Consider the following 20,817-nt stretch of genomic DNA (forward strand, 5'->3'; position numbering starts at 1 on the left):
CTCCACCCTCTGAGAGGATAGATAATATTAACTGTCAATGTATAGAGGAGAAAAAAATCTTGCTTTAAGAGCTGACCATGGAGTTTCCTTTATGGGAAAGTTCCATTGTTTGGCTTGCTATCCGTGTTGATAATTTTGGTTGAGGAAAGAAGGCCTTCATGGCCCAGTTGTTATGAATGAGAGAGATCTTATATAAACAACTCTGCATGAGAATTGAATAGGGCATTTGGAGTATAGGGGCAAGTGAAGTAAGCAGAGAGGAGAAGGAAGGAGGAGGAGGTTAAGTGTGTGTAGGTCATGGTTGTAATGCAGAGAGTCTTAACAGAAGGCAGGAAAAATTCAGCAGTGGTGGTGGAGCGATGGTGGCAGATGACAGCTACGGAACTTGTCCAAAGAGGAACAGAAGCCTCTCTTCTGTTGATCTGTGCCACATTGTAAATAACCATCCCACTTCCTCAGCCAGCATTACCTTGAATTTTCAGTAAAGAGTCTACTACATCCCATCGCCAGGTATGAGTATTCTTTTTGGAAGATCATGAAGAGAGGGCTATATTCCATAAATGGGTTGACATAGAGAGGAAAGGAGAAGAAGAGAGGAGAGAGATATTGTTAGGATTTTAGTAGAGAATTGGAACCAAAGATGTCAAGGAAAAACATAAGTTTCCCAAGAACCCCCAGATGTTGAGAGGCGTGCTGCACTGTCCAGGGTAATTAGAATGAGATTTGAGATCACAGTTTCAAAGGCAGGGTCACCCCAGTTGACATCTGTGTTACATTTGTACTTTTAGAGAGGCAGATTATTTTTTTTTTTTTGCGGTACGCGGGCCTCTCACTGCTGTGGCCTGTCCCGTTGCGGAGCACAGGCTCCGGACGCGCAGGCTCAGTGGCCACAGCTCACGGGCCCAGCCGCTTCGTGGCATGTGGGATCCTCCCGGACCAGGGCACGAACCCGTGTCCCCTGCATTGGCAGGCGGACTGTCAACCACTGCGCCACCAGGGAAGCCCTAGAGAGGCAGATGTTTAATAGTTAACACTTTCAGATTGATTGATTAATTGATTTTTCGCTAACCAAATGCCCAGCTCAGGAAAAGCTCAGTCTGAAGTTTGGATTTATATCAGTTCATAGGTTTAGTCTTTCCCTGCTTGTTTTAAGTAATACAGTTTGTAGATGAGATTTGCAATTGTCAATTATCTGTTCTCCTGCCAATATTAAAAAAAATAGGCATGGAAGAATATAACCATAAAACATTTAATCAGTTAGAAGAATGAGGTTTATTTCCCCCTACTGGGTCATGTTTTCCAAATAGTCTTCAGAGAGTTTAAGTTGATTAATATTTGTCATGTCAAAACCACATAATTGCAGTTCAGCCCATTAGTATGCCCATAGTCTTACGGCACAGAACAGAGCAATCAATTTATCACTAAAACTTCATTTGTTTACTACCCAAATAAATAAAAGAGCAGGATTGGAAATTATGTCAATGCTGTTAGTAGTGATTTTGGGGGCTCTTATTTTCCCTCAGTAATTGAGGTGTTGGATCCAGGATATTTCTGCTTGTGAGAGCCAAATCCATGAGTATTCTACTGCAGCACATCCCATCAGCCATTAATCAAGGTATTTAAAAGTGAGGGTGAGAGACCTCATTCTGGACAGTTCAGTTTCTTATTCATGAGTTCAGAGAGTTTTCTTTTTTTAAATGCCTTTTTTCCTTTTCCACTCTGTTTTTTATTAGATGATCTCATTTTGGGGGGAGCAACGAGGAAAAATGAGTACACAGGGATTATCTGTGCTTAGAAATGCACGTTTATGGAAGTGCAATTTCAGGTTGAAGTATTATTAGACAAACTAAGTATGGCATACTAAAAAAGCAGTAGAAAGTAGGAGATGTGGCTTTTAGTTGATACTTTATTTATTGCAAGCTCTGTGATGTTGGGCAAGTTACTTAGCTTTTCAACTCCTCCTTATCTAATTACTGGATGGGAATAATAATACATGTCCTACCTGAAGACACAGGACTAAGTGATCACCTGTCTACCTGAGCTATATAGCACTTTCCCTCTATAGCCCCTTACTGTACTATGTTTCTTTTTCATAGCATGTATCTCTACCTGGTCTTTTACTATAGGTATATCTATTTTCTGTTTATCCAAGTAGAAAGTAAGCTCCATGAAAACAGCATTCTCTCTGTGTTATTGTTACCAGTGCTAGGGCAGTGACTGGCACGTAGTGTATGATCAAGAATATCTGTGGAAAAGATGAATCCTAGCTGTGCAACCTAGGATTATAAGATGGAATCTGATGCAGCGTGGTGGTTAAGCTTTGTTATCAAGACGTCATGGTTCAAATCTCAGCCCCACCACTTCCTGGCCGTGTGACCTGGGGTTAGTTAATTAGCTTCTTAGGGTTTCAGTTTTATCTTTTGTCATGGGTAGAATGGGCCTAACAAGAGTACCTAACTCTGAGTTGTTATGAGAATAAATAAAATAATTCATGTAAAGTAAACAGCACAGGGTCTGAATTCATTGTCAATTGTCACTATGAGTTTCTGGATTCATAAAGCATGGACTCAGCTTATCCACGCTAGAATGAAAAAATTAGATGGTGCCACAGTCAAGACTTAGAACGACCAAGGTTTACTGTTGTTATCTCATAATAAATGCTATCTTCTGGTAATCTCAGTTTTGAGGTATAGTTATGTTTGCTGTGTTTGCAGGCTGAATGAAGACTCTTTTACAGTATGACCTCTCGTCACTATCTTATTGCACGGTGAAAGTGACACTCAGGATAGCGGTGAGCCAAGCCGAAGTGGCTGATGAATTACTTTGGAGCCCATGGGTCACGAGGAACCTGAATAGGATCACTGTCTGGGCAGCAGTGATGGTGGTGGTGTTGCTAAAATGGGAAGAGGACACAGTCAGGTGGCCCTGAGCTTGTGTGGGACCCAGCAGGACTGGGTTGTGCCTCTGCTCAGAGCTGAGCCTGTTCCCCTGCTGCCTTAGATCCGTGGAAACCTTGATAGTGAAAGGAGACTAGGGATAAGGAATGGGAAAAGGGAGGAAGCTAACCTTTACTCAGTACCCTTATTTGTCAGGTACTGTCAACCCTGTCAATAACTTAAAAAGTTGTTATCTCATCCAGTCTTTATCATAACCCTTGAAATAGACATTTTGTTTATTTAATAAAGACCTGAGGCTGAAGAAGGTTAAACAACTCATTCAGGGTCAGCGGCAAGCAAGAGATGATCCAGAAGTTTGAATGTAGACCTCTCTGACTCCAAAGACTGTGTCTTTCATTATGGAGGTCTGACTTGCAGAGAAAGGGTCAGTACTTGGATCTAAGAAACCCATGTGGAGAACCAGCAGCAGAAGGGGACACTGAACAAACTGCCGTCTCCGGTGGCTCCTCTGCCTTCCAGCCCTGCTCAGCATCCAGACTGGACACAACTTAAAGCAGAGACACATAGGCTGATGGAGAAGCAGAGTTCGGGGAATCAGGGAAGTTTTCTCTGCCTCATCCCGGCCCCTCACCCCTTGACTGAGATGATTTAGGTGCTCTTCCTATACATTCCCATAAATCATTTGTGAGTGAACCTCGCTCTGTACCTGACACAGTGTTTTCTACCTATTTCCTTCACTGTCTGCCTTCTACTCTAGTATGTGATCTCCTTAGTCATCATTTTGTCCTTAATACCCGATAATATTGCATGTCATGTGGTTGGTGTTCAGAGTTGCTGCAGAGCTGAGTGAAGGTAATGGATGGGAGTAATGGTTGGAGTCGGTCTCGAAAATATCAGCAGCTTATGTCTTACTTCCTTTTATGATGACTGTTTTAATATCTTCCCTCCCATGACCTTCTACCCTCCTGCCCCCTACCGTTCTTTCTTGTACACAGGAATAAAACTGGTTACAAAAGCAAGGCCACTGTTTTCTCTGCTTGAGGGCCTAAGAAGAAGGTGGTGGAGGTGGTGGACCCAGGGCTGTTTTGCGTCGCAGTTAAGTCTACTCTGGACAGGCCAAGAGGTTATGCATAGGTTACGAATGGTTTGCCAGAGCTGGAAAATATCACAGAAGCTGATGACTTGAGAGATGCAGGGTATGTAAGAGGCCAGATCCACTGATCATGGGCAAGAAATAAACTTAGGCACTGAGGTTGCTCCTTAGGGTATTTTCTTTGGTTAAGCATCATATTTTAATTGACTGCCAGCAATTTTTATGTGTATTTTATAAAATCCTGCCCTGAAGCTTAGATTAGGGAGCCAGTTTAGCAGAGCAGTTATGAGCATGTATTCTGGAGGCATTATGCGTTCAAACCTGGTTCCGCCACTTCCTGGCTCTGCTTGACTTTGTTAAATTTACCTAGACTCTGTACCTCAGTTTCCTCATCTGTAAAATGGCAGTGCTCTGAGGACTAAATGAGTTAATACATAGGACACACTGAGAACCAGGCCTGACACTTAGGAAGCATTACTGAGTGCATTATTATTGTAATTGTTAGTACTATTATGCAGCCTTCAAAACTTCACAGCAGCATTGTAATGCGGATTTCAAAACTGATGATTTGCCTGTCCAACAAGATACATTGGAGACCGCTGTCCACAATCGTTCCTAGTTTTAAAGAATGGAAAAAGCAAATGACTAGTGAATAACTTAGTATAGTGGAACAATCACTAGACTCCACCAGATTTAGAGTTGAAAGTTCTACCACTCTAGCAGCATGATCTTGGAAAAGTACCTTCAGCCCCTGGTCTCAATTTTCTTTCCTTTTCTTTAATATGAAAGGGTTGAATTAGATCTACGATGACAAGTAAGTGCAAACAAACTGCTAGTCCACCCACCTGTGACCATGGAAGTCCTGGCGAATAGATACATCAGCATACTTGAGACTGGTAGGTAGTAACACTTGAAAAATTAAGCATTGTAGAACCAGAGAAAGTGACTGTTTTGACAATATGAGGAAGGAAGAATTTTGAACATCCAGACTACTTCCTTACTGGATCTTATTTCAACCACTTGGAAATTTTCTTCCAGAGTCTAAAGAGCAAGATTGCTACATGCATGAAAAATAGACTGAATTTGCTTACTCATAACAGGTTAAAGCACTAGTTTTACCTTTCTACTGACCCAGAGATAAAGGTTTTGCGAGGGATTTGGGTCCGCAGTTCTGCATTCATCAAGAACCGAATGCCCCAGTAGAAAACTCTAGACTCCTCCCTGTGAAAGCAGTGAGGGAAAGGCCTTTGCTACTGACATCAAAGGTGTTCTTTTTTTTCTGAAGTTTCGATCATAACTTCATTGCCATGCTTGTATTACTTATACAATTTATAGGTCCATATTTTCTGTGGCAGTTCTATAAAAACCAATTTTATACAAACCTGGAAATGCAAAGAACTCTCTTGCTGGGAAGCGCTGGTACTACTGGAGCAGTTTTGGGCTTTCCTTAAAATTAGATTTGTTTAAGCTTCTCATTTGCAATTTTTTTTTTTTTTTTTTAAATAGGAAAGTCTTTTCTCTTTGTGGTTCTTTGAGACTAGGTGAAACTAGAGCCAAAAGACAGTAGCAGGAGAAATAAAGCAAACCAGTTATTGGGTGGTAGGGATAATAGAGTAAGGTTAGCGAAGTGAGTCTTCTAGTTCTACCAGTTTTGTAAACTTACCCACGCCCCCCACCCCACCCCCCGCCCCCGCTCCCGCCATGTGTTAGCATCCTTGTATGTCTCTGTCATTAAGTTTATCAAAACTTTCCTTGGACAGAATGAAGAAACCTGCTTAGGAACCTGACCTACTCACTAACTCTTAGGGGCAAGTGACTGGTTGCTCTTAAAGTGCCTGCTCATTTGGACAGCAGCCTGCTCTCCAGGAGTGGCCAAGTGTGATGAAATCACTCCCTGAAGAGCTGATTATCACCCACCGTGATAATCACGGGGCAGCTACCATCTGAGCACTGGCTAAGCATTAAGTGCTTGGCCACGCACACCATGCACTTCCTCTGTTAGTCTCACAACGCCCCTATGCGTTCGGGATGACTGTCGTTCCCATCTTACGGATGGGGCATCTGAGGCTTAGGCTAGTCAGATAACTCAAGTTACAGATGGGCTCATGCAGCCAATATGTCTGAAGCTGGGATGTTGACTCTACAGGCCATGCTATTAACCAATTTATTATCAACAGTATTCCAGCATTTTTCTGAGGACAACATTTGATAAGCGTTGTTTGATGACACAGTCAATGAAATACCGTAATTGACAAGAGGGATGGAGGGGGTCCAGTGTTTTTGTTTGTCTTATAAATGACATACCCTATTTTCTTTCTTTTTATAAACTTATTTATTTATTTTTGGCTGTGTTGGGTCTTCATTGCTGCGCATGGGCTTTTCTCTAGTTGTGGCGAGCGGGGGCTACTCTTCGTTGCGGTGCGTGGGCTTCTCACTGCGGTGGCTTCTCTCGTTGCAGAGCATGGGCTCTAGGTGCACAGGCTTCAGTAGTTGTGGCACACGGACTTCAGTAGTTGGACTCGAGGGCTCTAGAATGCAAGCTCAGTAGTTGTGGTGCACGGGCTTAGTTGCTCCGCGGCATGTGGGATCTTGCCGGACCGGGGCTCGAACCCGTGTCCCCTGCATTGGCAGGCGGATTTTTAACCATTTTGCCACCAAGGAAGTCCCGACATACCCTACTTTCTTGAGCCTCTGCTTCTTCTGTTTGATTATGTTTATGTCTTGAAATCAATGGGTTCTCCTCAAAAGTGTGATAAGAAATCTGAGAAGGAAGCAACCCTGCAGAAGAAAGGGAACTATGACAGGCTGATAGTGAGTGTGGAAATGAAAGCACAGAGGTGTCCCTAAAGTCTAATTGCTAGTATTATACTCCAGAGGGAAACTTTGATACTAAGCATCAAGAATTCAACCCTCCTCATCATTTCACATATTGGGCATATAGTTTGTGCGGGGATTACAACCTGAATCTTTTTAGGTACCTCTGGTTTCTGACACAGCAACAGCCTTTGAATCACTGAGTGTTTTTGTCACTGCTGCTTAATCTCTGATGCAGCCAGTTTATAGACGTGAGGAGTTTTTACTTTATCTGTTCCAACCACACTCCCACTTTCTGCCTTTGTATAAGGAAGAAGCTTTGACTCTGTTGCTCGGTGCACGTGTGCAGATGTGTGTGCCCCGTTGTGTGTGTGCATCTGGACATTCTTGAAGATGCCGGAAACAATGGTGAAAAGTGTGGGAGAGCGAAGACCTTTATTGCGTAACAAACCGAAGGCACCAAGGAGGCCGCGTTTGTCGTGAGTTAAAAGGTTTATACAAAGATTTTCTTAGTAATGTCTAAGATTTAATAGGGTAATTAACCTTTCCAAGTGTTAGTGCTGGATTATGGGATCAGCTATTATCCCTGGCTGCAGAGTAATCCTCTGTGTGTTGCTATGAGCAGGACTAAGTGAAGAGAATACTCAGGTTGCCAAACAAAGATATGGTCGCAGCCAGCTTGTTTAGGTTTTTAAATGCATTTTCTGGTGCAGTTAAAAGAACCCCTGTTTCTGTGGGACTATCATTGACCTTTTACAGCCACTGAGTGGAGGGGAAAGGCAGAGAAATAAATATACATGCTTTGTGCTTTTTATTCCTTAACAACTAATTATTATTTTTAAAATAATGACAGGCATAATCATTGGAGACTTTATTTTAAGCCAGAAAATACAATTTAACAGGAAGAAAGACTTGCAGGAATAGGGCAAAAGGTTTTCATCTAATTCTAAAAGTTCTGCCTCTTTCTCTTTCCTTAATTGAAGTTAGTGAAAACGGCCAAACAGTCCAGCAAGCCAACAAAAATCGAAGGGGAGACACCGCAGCTAATGAGACTTGGCTATAGCCTTTAATCAAGGTTGATTATTTAATGTAGCCAATCAAAATATTGATTACAGATAGATGACTTTGTTATATATGTATATACATACATATATATATGAAAAAAGTTCAGGACATACTATACCATGTGCGTTGAACCCTGAAGGTATAATGATGGTGTTGCAATTCAGCCAGTGGCCTCTGCTCTGGCTTTGCTTAAACTTCCCCTTAGCTTTGACTAGGTTTCTGCTCTGACTGTGTAAATGAAGGAGTTATTCAGGACTATATGTCTATTGGTTTGGCAACTGGTTGTAGTTACTGCTAATTTTCCCCAAACTGCTCCAAATATTTTGTTTACATGAACTCTTGTAATTCTCAGCCGTTGTATCACTGCTCAGGTAAAAAATAGTTCTCTTTTGGATTGTTACTCCTTCCCTGTCCATGGGGCCACACTCTTTGTGTTGGCTCCACTGTTATGATTGGCTGCTTGGCATAGGAAGGGTCACTAGGTTTGTTCTTTCTTGAACAGTGTCTGTATTTTGGCCTTAAATTCTACTTACGAGTGAGATCCAGCAGAGGATGTTGGTGGGTGGTGGGGAGACATTCTGTAATTTATTTGCCTTTTATATAGAAATGATATGAGGATGATGACTTACACAAGGTGTACCTAGTATTTTCCTGTGTAGGGCAGGGCAATGTGTTTTATGGAGAATTTTAAGGGCGAGGAAAAACTTGCACTGGGTGTTCTGGTGATCTTAAAGTCACATCAGTGCTTTAGTTATATCCATATATATAGTTATGTCTCTCTCTCTATCAAGAGGCCAAACTTCCAGTACCTGAGCTGTTGGGAAGAAGGCCTGTGGAGAAGGGAGATGTGCTCGTGAGAGCAGGATGAAGATCAGGATGCATGTGAATATCAATCGCCCTGCATGCCACCAAAAATGGCTCATGCAGCAGTTTGGGCTGGGGTGCATGCCAGTGTAGTGTAGCCCCCATATATTAGGTGATGCTCGCCAGTAACATTCCCAGACTGCTGCTACCATTGGGGCAAATATTACCCAAGGACAGTCATGATATTATCCAATGAAGGTCGAATAAGAAATTGTGTTTCCTGTCCAAAGGGGATTAAAATGCTCTTTTATTGTCACACCACACAGAATACTGGTCATGGTGGAGGAGGGATGAATCAGGGTGGTATTTGTAAAAAAGTGAGTGAGAGAGCTACAGAATCAAGCAGTCGTTTCTGTTAATAAGTAGAGGCAGCAGTCAGCATTTTGCACACTTTGTACATGTTGCACAGCATATTGATGGGAGAAAAATCTCCTGGAGGAATCAGTTTATAAAGACTCACGATTTAAAATGAGTTGCTTAGCCTTTATGGATGAAAAGCTTGAGCTTTTGGGAAACTCTTAGGGACAAGCATATTGAAGGTGTTCCAGAGCAAGATAGGGACCAGCAGCAGAGGATCAGCACACGCTGGAAAAATTCAGGCTGGAAAGGAGAAGAGACTGTTTGCTGGACGAGGAGGAACTGGTTTTGAAGAAGTAGACGTTGTGTAATCTCTATTATTGGTTTATACAAGTGTGTGCTTGTGGGTCTTACTTCACTGTGTGTGTTTTAACATATCCTCTTGTTGTCTTACTAAAACTCTTAGTGTTGTTGAAAACCCGGTCTGGGTAGACTCGTCTTGACAATTCCAGGCAAGTTTCTGGGTCCCTTAGTGGCCCAGGCAAAGAAGTAGAAGCTCCAATAGAAAGCTGCCATGACAGGTTTAACTTCTGAGTGGATGTGCTCAATTCTGTCACAAGTGGGCAGTCACTATGATAAATCCTCATCTAGACTGCATCTGAAATATTGCCAAGGACACACTGTCAAGGTGGGTGGGTAAGAATCCTTTTATGGGCTTTTTTTGGGCTATTGCATAGGTGAGGAAAATGGGGGCAGAATAAAGAGGGTGAGATTGGGAGAGAGGGTGGGCTTCAGTCCCCTTGACGGAGAGCTGGATAGAATACGACTTCATTCTGCCACAATCATTTCTCTTCTTGCTAATGATGAGGTCAAGTATCCATATGATGGAAATCAAAGAATTTTAAAAAAAACTTCTTCAGTGGGTTCATGGCAACTCCAAAGCAGGTCACCAAGAATAATGAAAGTAAACAGAGAATCCATCTTCCAATGATGGGAAGAGTGACTACACTCTCACATTAGTTAAAATTAGTTTCTAATGTTTCAAAAAATTTCCAATTGCAGAATCACTTTATGGATGTCAATATATTTATCAACTCAGTTTATGATAGTTCTGGAAATTTCTTCATCTCAAACAGAGGTAAATAATGATGCTACTTTACATGGAGGTTTTTTGTTTCCTTTTAAGGTTTTAAATTTATTTTAAAAGATAATCCATAGCCATAGCAAAAAGTCAGAATAAACCGTAGTAAAAAGCATATTGTCTAAAAACCCAGAACATACAAAGAAGTATAGCGAGGGGCTTCCCTGGTGGCGCGGTGGTTGAGAATCTGCCTGCTAATGCAGGGGACACAGGTTCGAGCCCTGGTCTGGGAAGATCCCACATGCTGCGGAGCAACTAGGCCCGTGAGCCACAACTACTGAGCCTGCGCGTCTGGAGCCTGTGCTCCGCAACAAGAGAGGCCGCGACAGTGAGAGGCCCGCGCACTGCGATGAAGAGTAGCCCCCGATTGCCGCAACTAGAGAAAGCCCTTGCACAGAAACGAAGACCCAACACAGCAAAAATAAATAAATAAATTTAAAAAAAGTAACAAATGTTCAAAAAAAAGGTATAGAGTAAAAAATTAAGTTAGAGTGATTTTTAAAAATTTTAAACTTTTTTGAACATAGAGTTTTTGTGCTGCTCTCCTGCATTTTAAAAAGATAAACAGAAGCTTCTTTTTGTTCTGTTCTGTTTTTATTTTTTAGCTAAGGGTATTGGTCAAATTGGTCTACTTCTTGATAGTCCTAGAAACTTTCTAATCTTGGAAAGTGGTGCATCAGGTGGAGTTTTGGGCAAGTTATATGTACAGTTTTAAAAAACTGGTCTACTCTCTTTCTTGGGACTATCCATTTTTGCTTCCATTCATTGTTTTGGTTCCTAGTCGACATGGTTGAGCTTCACACATATGTATTTTATATATATATATACACACACACACACATATGTGTTAGATAGATATATATATATATGGGTTAACAGAATGGCTGATGGTCCCATTCCAACTCTCAATTGGAGATGATCACCTGAGGGATTTGTGATACTAAATAGGAACGTTAGTTCCCATTTTGCAATCCAGCTCTGGTGTTAAATATACACTTCTCTGGAGCATCCCTCAGCTTGGAATTCTTTCTTCCTCCCCTGCTTCCCCCTCTTCCCTCCATCCCTTCCCTTTCCCTCTTCCCCTTCTCCCTTCTTTCCTCCCTCCCTTCCCCCTTTCTCTCTTGTGTCCTTTTTTCCTTTTTCTTTGCTATTTTGTGTAGAATTCTTTTTTTTTAAGGTAGATAAGAGCTCTGATTCTTGGAACAAGAAACACAATTTTAGTGCCAAGTGAGGTAATATCATTAAACACACACAATTAGCCAAGGTGCTGAGGAGGAATAATTTATAAATTATGAAATTACCAGGGAGTAATTTTATGAAGAGAAATAGCAATTTTATTATGCTATCTGCATATGTCAACATACACCCACGTGCATAGACACGTGACTTTTTTATTCCCAAGTGCCTACTCATATTATAGGAAGAGGCCTTAGAGATGATTCAGTTTATCTACCTTACATTATAGAAGAGGAAACTAAAGCCCCAAGAAGTTAGGCTACTTGTCCAGGGTCACCAAGATACATCTGTCTGAGCTGTATTCACAACCCAGTCTTTGGACTTCTAAACTTCTCCCATTATATCACAGGATTATGTATTATTTGTTTTGTATGTGTTTTTCCCAATCTTATTTTGAAAATAAAATACCTATAGAAAAATTGAAAGAATGTTAAATACTATGAACACCAATATATTCTTTATCAATTGTTAACATTTTGCCACATTGGTTTTTCTGTTTCTGTCTGTCTGTCTCTCTATGCATATGTAAGATATGCATATGCATATCTTTCTTTTTTACACTTTTTACACTTTCTTTTTTCTAAACAGTTTGAAAGGAGGTTGTGAACATCACTCTTAAATAGCTCAGGACATGTTTCCTAAGAACAAAGGCATTCTTCTACATAAGCACAATAAATTATCCCAATTTATCATCGATATACTATTATTATTATATCACATTCAGTCTATACTCACATTTCCCAACTCTCCTTGTAATGCCATTTAGTTATTCTTTTTTCAATCTAGTGATCCAAGTAAGGATCACATTTGGCATTTAGTTGTCATGTCTATTTAGTTTCTTCTAATCTGGAATGATTCTCCCATTGGTTTATTTTATTTTTTTTTAATAAAGGGTCTGAGTGATTTCCACGATAATGTGCTAGGCTTTTTTTTTTTTTTAATATGTTGGGGGTAGGAGTTTATTAATTAATTAATTAATTTTTGGTGTGTTGGGTCTTCGTTTCTGCGCGAGGGCTTTCTCTAGTTGTGGCAAGTGGGGGCCACTCTTCATCGCAGTGCGCGGGCCTCCCACTATCGCGGCCTTTCTTGTTGCGAAGCACAGGTTCCAGACGCGCAGGCTCAGTAGTTGTGGCTCACGGGCCAAGTTGCTCTGCGGCATATGGGATCCTCCCAGACCAAGGCTCGAACCTGTGTCCCCTGCATTAGCAGGCAGATTCTCAACCACTGCGCCACCAGGGAAGCCCCTCCCTTTTCCCTTATAAAAGCCCCTTTAGAGTCTTTTATAACACTGACAGTTTTGCAGAGTCAAGTCCGATTGTTTGGTTGAATTTGGATTTGTCTGGTTGTTTCTCCATGATTAGCTTCAAGATAAACATTTTTAAGCCCAGAGCTCTCCACAGGTGATGTTATGTACTTCCCGTTGCATCACACCAACAGGCATGTATTGTCAAATGGCTCTATTATTGTTGAGACTAATATTTACATTTCTTTTAAATAAATCTGTATGGACATTTAGAGACACTTAAAGGTCATGAAAAACACTATAAGGAGAAAATCATCTCAGCCTGAGAATCCTATATATTTGTGATAGAAAAAGTCATGTAGTCAAAATAGACTCAGAAGCCAATTTTGAATCCCTCAGAGCAGTATGTCCTCTCATGGCTGTGTTTATAGGTACTGATTTATCCAACTTTCTCTGAATTCAGAGCAGTTTTATAACTACACCGAAACTATATTTCATCTGATTAACGCTGGCATTAGCAAAATCCTTAATTAGAGGTCAGTATTCTATAGTGAGAAGCAGAGTGCAGCCTGGGGGCCGAGTTCCATAGAAGGATCGTTAAGGATTGTGCAGCGTTGGAGAAGAGAAGGTACTAGGAGACAATTCACTGGTTTAAAGTTCATCTTTTATTCTTCTTATTAAAAAACAAGTCAGCAGTCACTTATCACTTAATTTTGGAGAGATAAAATGAAATGAATATGTTTTCTTTAACATGTGATTATAAATTTTAGTCATTTCTCCTAAGCTCAGTAGGGAAGTTTTAAGGAGTAAAAGGGAATTTCTTCTCTATCCTTGGACTAATGGACTTGCTTTCCTGAACACTTTCATCTTAACTTCTCTGCTTTGCTCTTCGCTTTGTTTTCCTTATCCCCCTGCCTATCAGTCATTTTGTCTCTAGCCCACTGATCAGTTCAATGCAAATCTAGTCTCTCCTGTCCTTGAACCTCATTTTATTATACTTCATTGATGTGTCACCTCTCAGACAACTCTCAGGGGAACACCCTCTGCATTAACTTGTCCTTCTCTTCTCATATACGTATGCCTTTTATACCCCTTATCCTACCTCTACATATGGGATCTGGAAAATTGCCTTTTTCTAAAAGTCTGATATCTGGGATTTAGTTTTCTCACTGTCAGTGTAGTTTTATTAATAAATATATGTTGGGTCACAGCACAATCTTAGTTTTTTCTATATGGGAATCACTTTTTTTCTCACCTCATACTATATATTTCTACCATCTCATGACACTTTTTATTGGAGAAATCACTAACATATTACAAGGCTCAAATCAGAATGGGTTTGCTCACTGCTGCTACGCATAGAATGGTATTAGTTCTGACAGTATGGTTTCATAAAAAGAATTCAGTGTGTTAAGTGTGTATTGATATTTCCTACATTCACATGAATTCTGTGTTCAGGACTCACAGGGATGCATTTCAGAAGTGAAGGGGGGCTGCTTTACATACGGCAAATTATCTTCTCCTTCTATCTCTCATCCTTAATAAAATTTATCAGTCTTGCATGCTCAGGGCTCTGCTATGAGCTAACTATGATTTAACCATTAATTCATGACTGAAATCCTTTTAGGGAGCAGTGACAATGCCTTTAAGTATGGCTGGAAAGAACGTATGGCAGAACACAATTAGGAAGATATATTTTTGAGGGGTGGTGGTGGTGGAGAAAAGGAGAGCATTTCTTAGGTTTTACAGATTATAACATAATTTGACTGACTCATTATCTTTCTCCCTCATGTTATTCTGTAACTGGGATCAATTTTCATCATTTTTCTTGACTTTTTAACTGGCTATTATAAAAATACGCCCAGATCCTGTAAGTTTTGGTAAAAAACAGAACCCCTCAACCCATTCTTTAAAATAGAACCTGTTGTTATTCTTTTACTTGTAAAAGTAATTTACACTCTTAATAAGAAATTTAGTATCTAGTGTGTCACAACCATATTATTTTCGGTGTATTTTCTTAGGCTTTTCTTCCAGTGAAGAGTTTTGCTGATTTGTATAACATGGTTGTTATTATATAGACTATGCACATTTTCTTTTTCTTTTTTTGATAAATTTATTTATTTAATTTTGGCTGTGTTGGGTCTTTGCTGCTGCTGCACGAGGGCTTTTCTCTAGTTGCGGTGAGTGGGGGCTACTCTTTGTTGCGGTGTGTGGGCTTCTCATTCCGGTGGCTTCTTTTGTTGCAGAGCACAGGCTCTAGGCATGCAGGCTTCAGTAGTTGTAGCATGTGGGCTCAATAGTTGTGGCGCGTAGGGTCTAGGGTGTGTGGGCTCAGTAGTTGTGGTGCATGGGCTTAGTTGCTCCGCAGCATGTGGGGTCTTCCTGGACCAGGGATTGAACCTGTGTCCCCTGCATTGGCAGGCGGATTCTTAACCACTGCGCCACCAGGGAAGTCCCTATGCTAGTATTTTGATGGCACTCTGGCAAAATTCTAGATGAATTGTTTATCAGGACTCTTCACAAAAGAAAAACTGACCATTTAAAACCAGAATGAGTCCACAAACAATTTATGTCAAAGTAACTATTTTTACATAGGTTATTAGATTCAAAGATGGAAAGAGTTCTGTGAACATAGGCTATTTTATTTCCACAGGGCATGCATTGGAAACTTTTATATTCTTGCAGGCAAGAAGGAGAAGTTTGGGCTGGGTGATAATCCTGTTAGGTGGATTAACAACTGGTTAAAGAGCTCATACACTAGGATACTGATTGATGGGAGCCTTGAGTTGTGTGCAGCAGGGCTCCAATATAAGGTATAGTTTAATGAACATTTTTCTAATTACTAGAATGAAGAGATCAAAGCCTTCTTACCAAATGTGTGTAGGTCCCAATCTGGGAACCTTAATGAATGTGCTAGATGAAGGAATCTTTAAGAAGAGAATCTCAATTGATGGAAAGTAGGCCTACATATAAAGTATAAAGAGCTTAGTTTAAAACAATGAATTGAGCAATTACAAGATGGGAGTCTTCATGCAAGTAAAAGGATTGAGTGTCTTTATTGTCTGAAAGCTCTACATAAGGAAAGAGTATTATATCCTTATTTGAATCAGCAGAGTAGAAGAAAACAGAACCAGTAGTATACACAGACACAGACACACACACAGACACACATAGACACATAGACATACATGCATTAATTGGTGGGTGGCTGGTAAGTCTGAAATCAGGCAAGCTAGAAATTCTGGCAGGAGACAGTGTTGCAGTTTTGAGTGTGAAGGCAGTCTGGAGTCAGAATTCCTTTCTTTTATGGGGACGTCCATCTTTTCTTTAAGGCCTTCAATGGATTGGATGAGGCTTACCCACATTTTGGAGGGTAATCTGCTTTACTCAAAGTCTTCCCTTCACAGCAACATCTAGATTGGTGTTTAACCAGACAACTGGGTATCATATCCTAGCCAAATTGACATAGAAAATTAACCATCACAATATTATTCATGTAATATTGAGTTGAGGTGATAGTTATCATATTCAGATCAGTTAATGGTAAACATCTCATAATTTGGGTTTAGTTCTGGGTAAGAGTTTATGAAACTCATTCTCACTGGAACAGGTCAAGCAGTGAGTTTATTGAGTTGGTGAAAAGCTAGGAAGACATGTCATTTAAAGAATAGTTGGAGGAACTGCGATGTACTTAGAAAGAATAAAATCCAGAAAAGCTCTATATTACTCAGAACTCTTTTGGTTAGAGATGACTCATACTGACTTATGCAAAAAGTAAAATGGATTGACTTATGTAAATAACTGAAAAGGTCGGGACTAGGCCTGGCATAAAGTTCAGCTGATATCCAGGTTTCAAACCATGTCATCTGATCTCTTTCCTCTATCTTTGGCTCTGATTTATTTGGCTTCCTTCTCAGGCGAAAACCCTCTCCATGAGGTGGTGCCTGAAACTTTGAGTTTGCATCGTTTTAAAACTAACAACCCAAAGCAAAAAGAGAGCTTTTCTTTCTCAAAAGTTCTGTAAAGAAATAAGTGGAATTGGGTCTCATTGATTTAGTTTTTGTCAAATGCCCAGTTATAAGCTGTCCATTGGGACAGGAAATTTGTATATGTTTATTGGCCATTCCAGAAGTGTGTAGCTCCAACCCCTGCAAAAAACCACATGGGTTCAGAGTGAGGAAGGTGTGGCACTAAGGGAAAACTAGATGCTGTTGCCAGAAGAAGGGTAAGAAGAAGGACGGGTACTGGCTAGCAAAAAATGATATTCTTCACTATGAATGACTTGATAATTATTTTTCAGACACTTGTAAGGCTATAATGTATTAGAAAGTTTAGGATTTTGCTATTTATCCCCAAAGGGAAGAACTGGTATCAGTGTACAGAAGTGAAGGGGAAACAAGATTTTGTCGTTACATAAAGAATAATATTCTCATAGAGTACAAGTGTGGTGTGTGTTGTAAGGTAACTTATGCCTTGTCCCTAGAAGAATTTCTGCAAAAACTTGATGGATATTATAGAGGTGACTCCTGTTTTGTATTAAAGAATTGCCTAGATATATTCGACAATCCTTTCTGTTTCCATGGCTTCATTATTCTGTTTTCTACATATATGTGTGTGCCAGTACATGCACACAACCTTGTGGTTATTAGATCTCCCAAGAGGGAAATTTAATCCAGTTGCCTGATGAGGGCATTATTTAATGTCAATTGTTTTTAAATTGCTACTTCTGTGCCTACTGAATCAATTCCATGTTTCTAGTTCTTCTTAAGTAGCTGTACATGTGGCAAAGAAGATACAGTGCTGATTAAGGTTAAGGAATTGGGAAGACAGAGGGGTGGGGTTCACATTATCCTCATGTACAGGTCACTTCCCCAAGCAGATAGAATATTCAATTTCCACTTTAAATTTCAGTTCTAGTACCAAACACTGAGACTGTAAGGAAGAAATAACACTAAAGGGAAGCCCTCAAAGATAATTTCATCATCCACAACACCAGGCTGTTCCTGGCATTATGACTAATAAAACTCAGCTAAAAACATGTTCTAAATATTTTTATGTGCAAAAAATAGAAAATTGTAATAAAATAATGGCTGTTATTTCAAACCATGACTATAGAATGCCCCTGGGACAGAAATGCCTAATTATGAAATAAAACAACTTTTGTATCCCTCAGGCAATGTTTTCAAACTATTGCTCTCTCCAAAGTAGTCACTATAATTAGTCCAATTCCCTAGAAGAAATGAAAAGTGTGGGGGAATTCATTTAGGGCTATAGCTCTGGGCTGTGTCTTGGATTGGGACCAAATGGACTATTAAAATGTGTGTGTGAAATAAGTGTATCAGCACTGTGGGTCAGAGGATTACTTCTAGCAGGAATTACTTGATATTATCTTTGAGTCATGATATTCATATGTTTTCAGCAGGTAGGCTGAGAGTTATGATTTCTAAGACGAGTTGGATGACCTTTGATGGAAGTTTATTCCCAACACTGGTGAGCTGTGCCATCTCTCCATGCCTCAGCTTTCCCAGTTCTCAAATGAGGTTAAAAATGTCTACCTATTTAGAAACAGAAAAGCTTTAAAAAAACTAATGGGCAAGGAGGGAGGAAGAACTTCAAGATTTCTCTTCTGTTTCCCCTGGAAATATTTTAAAGTACTATAGTACTCGATGGGAAAAATACTCTAGAATTATAAAAACCATTATTAGGATAAGTATTTTATATTTTGCTACCTAGAATTTAAATCCTAGTAAATTACTTTTAAAGACATTTTTTTCAGAATTATTTTGTGCTTTATTTGTTAGGAAACATTATATGTTCATTCTGTTTTAAAGGCAGGCAGTGCAGTACAGCATTTAAAGATGAACTGGACACTTTCTAGCTTTCAGAGATCAGCACTATTTTTCGCAAGCTAGGATGCTGTGTCTTCTATGTGGATTTCCTTTTCTTGACTTGAGATCTGTAGCTATGGCTTCATCCTCTTGATTTGTTCTCAGAGTGGGAGTTGAATACAATCTGTGTCAGTTAAGGTCCTGGCAGGATATTGGGTAATTTGAATAGAGTTTAATAAGGGGACGATTTACAACAGTGTGTTCAGATTGTAGACAAACCACAAGGTACAGTCCAGAATGACTAGAGGGGTTCTCAGAGCCCTGAAAGGGAGAGAAGTAGGTGGAGAGGGCTGCTTGACAGGAGCTGTGACCTTCAGTCTAGGGACTAATCCATCCTGTGGTGACAGCAGAGAGAAAGCTGGGTGAATGCGTACCTGACCTTCAGCTTTTCCTCTTTCTGATTTCCTGTCTACACTAATGGGTTCTCCTGTTAGAGAGTGTAAGAAGCTTGCTCATGGAATAGTCTACATTGATATCTGTCTACCCTCTGATTTCCTGTCTACTCTAATGGGTTCTCCCCAGGGAACCCAACCAGCAGCCAGAGTGTGAGAAGCTTGCTGATGGAGTGGTCCGTCCAGGTCAGCCTCCCAGGACACACAGTGGAGAAAAGTGCACAGTGGATTCATATAGGGCTAACAGAAGAGATCCGGAACAGTCTGTAGTAGTATCCTTTTCAAAAGGAGAAGTGGAGAAATAGGTTGCTACCATATTTGACTAGATTTGAAACAAAAGGTTTCATTGTCTTGTTACAGAATAAAACACACATTCAGGCCTTTAGTCAAGGGATCGCCTGAGAGTTTATCAAGCCATGGCTTTCTGCAACAAGTGCTCTGCACCACCCAGTCTTGAGTCTCTTGCTTGCTTGAGTCTGGTTTTTATTTCATCTTTTGCAACATGAAAGCAATTTGTCTGCATTTAGAAATATCACATATTGGGACACTTTGAAAGACTCTTGTCTTAGAATCATCAGTTTTCAAAAGACTGTGGAGATGTAAAGAAGAGAACATTAGAAGACTCAGAGACCTCTGAGGGTGACAGTTCAGAATAAGAGATGATTTTAAAGAACATCCATGGCAAAAAGGAGTATTCAGGAAGATTCCCTGTCTTTTTTTTTTCTTAGAAAATTCAATGAAAATGAAACATTATAAATGGTTAACACTAAGTCCAGAAACCCAGACATCTTACTCTTTTTCACTTTTCTTCTCTCTCTTTCTTTAAAATTAGGCAATTAATTTCTTCTGGTAGGATTTTCTCTATGTCTTAAATATTGGCTTAACTTAGAAAGGCTGAGTAATTTCAATAATCACTTTATAATTATTATGTGATTCTACTATCTTAAAATTTTAATATGTCACTGTACCAAATGCAGTAATTTTATAGGAAACATATATCTTCAAATAAAATATCTTTATGTATTTTAAAGGATTTCTTTAAATACTAAGATATGTCCATTTTTATTTCCTATCAAATTTCTATTCCTTTTCTCTCCTTTACCCTAAAGCTCAAATCTGGGGAAAATGGTTTTGATTAACTCCATGGTTTCAAAGTTTTCACAGTTTACTCTTGGATCACAGATATAGTCTGAGTATAAATAACACTGTATCTGTAAAAAAGTATCTTGAGTCTAGAGTGGAGAGAAGTTATGTGGATTCAAGGTGTCGTTATTAACTAAAGGAATCATTATTCTCTGAATTCAGCCATGGTAGGGGTTGGCGCAAGAAAGACCCTCAGTGAGACGCTCACCTCTAAAAATGTGCACTTTATTTTACAATTAACAAAGTAAACAGGTACTGTTTGAATTGTAGACTGAGTGCCTGCAGACGTTGGGTATGTTCTCTGTGCATGAGATGTACTGTTTGATCCAGGGAACAGTATAGAAATACATCTCTGGCTCTGAGATGCTTCCCAAGAAGATAAAATAGGATTTGGTCTACTAGATTGGACATCCAGTCAGGCTATGATGGTAATTTAAACTTTGTGGCTGCCCTAGAGTTGTGAGCTCACAGAGATTAGTCCCTGGATTGCCCTTCAGAACCCTCTCTACCTTATGAGCCATAGAACTGTTTTCCTTTCTTAGTTTATCATGACCAAGAGGTCACAAGAATCAGAAAAATCTAACTGGAGGTTAGTCGTAGCCAACTGAAGACTGACAAACCCTTAATGAGACTTGAGATAGATCTTCCTTTTCATTTGTTTATTTATAAGAGCTGCAGAGAAAAGAGGTTTATTGATATCTCAGAGCATAATTGGTCTTAAAAAAGCTATCAGTACAGTGGAAA

The 20,817-nt window shown here is 39.9% G+C and overlaps 1 protein-coding gene across 3 annotated transcripts in view; it reads left to right on the forward strand.

The window, feature by feature from the left end:
• The window catches only part of RNF144B (ring finger protein 144B), a 610,854-nt gene that overhangs the window by 207,581 nt on the left and 382,456 nt on the right, over positions 1-20,817 (forward strand). Inside the window, exon 11 of one of the 3 annotated variants that reach the window (XR_009520985.1) lies at positions 7,115-7,295. The exons of 1 other annotated variant lie outside the window; for it this stretch is intronic. The gene's annotated coding sequence lies outside the window, so the exon portion shown is untranslated. The remainder of the gene's footprint in view (positions 1-7,114; positions 7,296-20,817) is intronic. One more of the 3 variants, XR_009520984.1, reaches the window with a different exon arrangement.

This window comes from Delphinus delphis, chromosome 10 (assembly GCF_949987515.2).
Source record: "Delphinus delphis chromosome 10, mDelDel1.2, whole genome shotgun sequence".
Lineage (NCBI taxonomy): Eukaryota > Metazoa > Chordata > Mammalia > Artiodactyla > Delphinidae > Delphinus > Delphinus delphis.